Source organism: Chionomys nivalis, chromosome 7 (assembly GCF_950005125.1).
Source record: "Chionomys nivalis chromosome 7, mChiNiv1.1, whole genome shotgun sequence".
Lineage (NCBI taxonomy): Eukaryota > Metazoa > Chordata > Mammalia > Rodentia > Cricetidae > Chionomys > Chionomys nivalis.
Genome location: NC_080092.1, coordinates 35,487,338 through 35,491,726, shown reverse-complemented (window position 1 = coordinate 35,491,726; position 4,389 = coordinate 35,487,338).

Below are 4,389 nucleotides of genomic sequence, written 5' to 3'. Positions count from 1 at the left end.
CCACGAGATACTGTTTCAAAAACAAAAACATTACCGGCTCCCAATAAATTCCTTGTATACTTTTCCATCATTATTCCATATCCCAAGGCTACTGTTGTGGTTTGAATGAGAGTAGCCCCCATAGGCTCATAGATTTGAATACATGGTCACCAGGGAGTGGCACTATTAGGAAGTGTGTCCTTGTTGGAGTAGATGTGGCTTTGCTGTAGAAAGTGTCCCTGGGAGTGTGCTTTGAGGTTTCAAATGCTCAAACCAGCCCCAAATTCTGTCTCTCTCTCCCTGCTGCCTGTCAAGCTAGATGAAGAACTCTCAGCTCCTTCTCCAGCACCATGTCTGCCTGTGTGCCACCATGCTTCCCACCATCATGATAACGGAGTAAACCTCTGAAACTGTAAGGCAGCTTCAATGAAATGTTTTCCTTTATCGGAGTTGCCATGGCCCTGGTGTCTCTTCACAGCAATAGAACATTGACTAAGACAGCTAGTATGTAAACGGATAAATGCAGAAATGACTGAACTACCCTCAAAGGGAGGGATTATCGCTTTTTCTTTGAGACAGGGTCTTGTGTAGCCCAGGCTGCCCTCAGATTCACTATGTATCTGAGGATGACATTGAACTGTGATCCTCCTGCCTCTACTCTCAGGTGCTGGGATTTCAGGCATGCACCACCGCACTGGGTTTATGTGGTGCTGGGAATCAAATCCAGGATGTTGTGTATTGTAGGCAAGCACTCTACCAACTTAGCTACATCCACAGCTGGGATCAACACCTTTTTGGGTAAGTAGAAAACAGATCCTGAGATTAAGGTCTAGCAGCAATGTAGGCTGTAGGTCAGGGGCTATCCCAAGACCAAGAGTACTTCCTTGATTCTCTTCCCGCTAGTCTCATGCCCCCAGATCAGCGCTGTGAGCTAAGATGCAGGATGTACGGTCGGACACACCAGATGTCCTATGAAAAGAGGGATTCTAGAGAAGAAGCGTGAACCATAGCATGAGGCTCAGCTAGTGAGAGACACCCCGCTCGCTGTGACAAGAGGCAGTAAGTACTAGGACGTTCACAGTCCGAGGTGCCTGCCACCTAGTATCATAGTGAGAGCTAAGACGCAGCTGCCCAGGAGCGGCAAGTGAACCCAACAAGCCTACCCGGTCCTCGTAGGTGCCCCAACTGTAGGGTCACAACACGTGGCTGAGAAAAGCGAGTTGGGTCACAAGCTGGATGTAGACTCCATCATGCTGATGCTAGGGTGAGAGGTGTCTGCCCTCTCTGAGTCCTGCATGCCTTTGTTCTCCTGGCACCTTCGTTCCGAGGACCCTTGGTGGCCTTTCGAGTTCCACAAGTCTAGGCCGGGCTCCAGCATCCAGCGACCTATGCTGCATCTCCAGTGGCTCCTTCCACAGTGCCCAAGGCTAGCCCTCCTGTTGTGTGTCCTGCATGGAGACGCAATGCGCACCTGTGACTTGGTAGCAATCCATCATCTTTTCTGCAGTACCCGGGACCTTGTGCTCTAGCGCTGGTTTACCTGACCTAGCTAGCACGTGCTTCTGCCTTAGAACAGGCCACCACCGAGAGGTGCTTAATTCCATCTGGGTTTAAGATCTCCTAGCCTCTTTGGTCTCCTGGATAGGCAGCCCCCGACACTGCTAAACCAAGCCTCCCCGAACCTCTGTGCCACCCTCCTCCGTTCTTTTCCCAACAAGTCGAGATATGCCATACCTTGCAGGAAATCTTTTTTGGGTTCCTGAAGCTAAGAATGTCTTCCATTTTTTGAGGTGGGGGTGCACACTTAAAATATGTATTTAAATTTCTTAACTATTTTTAATTATGTGGAGATATATCTATATATATCTCGATATAGCTACAGATATACTTATCTATATAGCTACAGATATATCTGTAGCTATATCTCAATATCGATATATACAAATGTATATATATATATATAGAGAGAGATGTAGATATAGAAATATAGATGTTGATATAGATATGTGAGCTTGTGCATCTAAGTGCAGGTGCCTGTGAAAGTGAGAGATGTTGGATCCCCTGGGAGCTACAGTTATAGGCAGCTGTGAGCAGCCTACCCTACGCAGGCGCTGGCAACCAAACTCTGGTCCCTGCAAGAGCAATGTGCCCTCTCCACTGCTCAGCCATCTCTCCAGCCCTTCCTTGCAGGTCACATTCAACCTGGCTCTTCCTGCTATCTTCCTACAGCCATGTGGTTTCAGGAAGGTAGAGAGGCCTATGTGGGACGGTGACAGTTGCTAGGACAAGTGACTTCAAGTCTACTTCCAGAAATGTGACCTGGTCATGCCCATAAACTTGGTCTTTAGTGACTCTGAGCCCCTTCTCTGAGAGGAGCAGGAGGCCCAGATGCTGGAGGAAGAGCAGAAGCTCCAGATTCGCTGCACGTTGACTTGGCCATCAGAGTCTCGCTGCGCTCTTACCTCTTCCACTTTGAGGACGGATGGGGACACTACCTCCATTTCTCCGATGCCTTCCTACCTCCACTTCTCCGATGCCTTCCTACCTCCATTTCTCCGATGCCTTCCTACCGCCATTTCTCCGATGCCTTCCTTGGCCAGTCTCAGTCTCAAAGGAAGCAGGAAAATATGGCTTGTGTATCCAGTTCCAAGCCTTCAATACTAATGTTTATTATAATATCATTTGTGAACTGGAGAGATGGTTCCGTGGTTAAGAGCATAGGCTGTTCTTGCAGAGGACCTGGGTTTCTTTCCCAGCACCCACGTGGTGGCTCATAGGGGACCTGCCGGCCTCCTCTGACTTCCTGAGGCACCTGCACTCCTGTACATAACACCCACATAAACACTACGCATATACACAACTTTTTAAAAATATTTTTTAAAAGATATACTCTGTGCCTCTAAAATTAGTTTTTGTTCGACTAAACCTCAAGTGAATGCCTTTAAAATAAATACTTCCGGAGGTTATGGTAATATTTTGCTTCTCTAAAAATGTAGGACTGTCATGAATGCCCTTGGCATTTGGAAGTTTACAAAGATTTCTGAGGATAAAGCATTCTTGTTTGGGCTTGCTTTTGTTATGATTTTGGTTTTGACTTTCTGAGAGACTCAAATTCACTACGTAGCCAAAGATGGCTTTGAACTCCTGACCCTCCTGCCTCTACCTTCAAAGTGCTGGGATTGTGTGTGTGTGTGTGTGTGTGTATGTACTGCCACACCTGACAGAGACATAGTTTTCTCAGAACCGAACCGTCTTCAATAAAGGCTGAAGGCAGGGGGTGGGGCTATGGATCAGTCGGTGCTCGCTGTGCGAGAAGGACCTGTGTTGGATTCCCAGGACCCATGCTGTAGAAGAAAGCCAGGTGTAGTGTGGCATGCTTATAACCCCAGCCGTGGGGAGGTGGCGTGGAGATAGAAATATCCCTAGGGATTGCTGACCAGCTAGCCTCGTTACCTGGCAAGTTCTAGGCCAGGAAGAAGAAATGAAAGACCCTGTCTCAAAAAAAAAAAAAAAAAAAAAAAAGGTAGTCAATACCTAAAGAATGCTAAAGAATGACATGTGAGGATAACCTCTGGCCTCCACATGCTTGTGTACACACATGTGTACACACTCACACATACACACACCAAAGGGAAAATATGGTTGAAGGAAAACATGAAGGAGCAGGGCTGTGAAGGCCATGGGTAGTTTGTCACAGTGCCTGTCCAGGAAGCTGGGAGGCATCTCTTTTCTTTCTCCAGGTAGCTATGCTGGGATTCGGAGGAGGAGTGAGCAAAACCCACAGCCCCTGAGAAACTCAGGGTGAGCTCTTACCCTGAACCCAGATGGCCCAGCCTGGGGAGCACCTCTGAGTCCGAGCCAGCAGGCAGTAGAGCCTTGAGAGCTTTTGCAAAGAGAGTTCATGCGGTGTGCATTACAGAGTCACCACTTCCTAGTGACTTGCCAGACACACAAGACGTGGTTTGGTTTTTCTTCCAGCAGTATTTTCGGTGGCAGGCCACTAGAAGACCAATCTGCTCGGTTTGTGGATGCCCCAGTCCCCATGGAGAAGAAAACAAAAGCTACTGTCATGTGATATAGGGCTTTGGCCTCTTTTATTTTCTTTTTACAGTCAATTCCACGTGTAAAAGACTTCATAAAGCATGTGGCTCTGGCTGGACCCCGGGGAGGAGGGAGCTGCGGAGGAAGGGGCTGCCTCTTCTGGATGACTTCACTAGGACCTCCACGTGGGAACATTGCTGGGCTTCGGGGTTATAATAAGCAGGAAGTTTATGGAGTCTCCCTGAGACTCATCTGTGCCTTTGGAACAGCTGCTTACAACACAGAACAGGCAAGGCACAGGCGTGCAACACGTCCTTGCACATGCGCCACGGCGAGGTGACTCACAAAGGCTCACAACATACGGAAGAG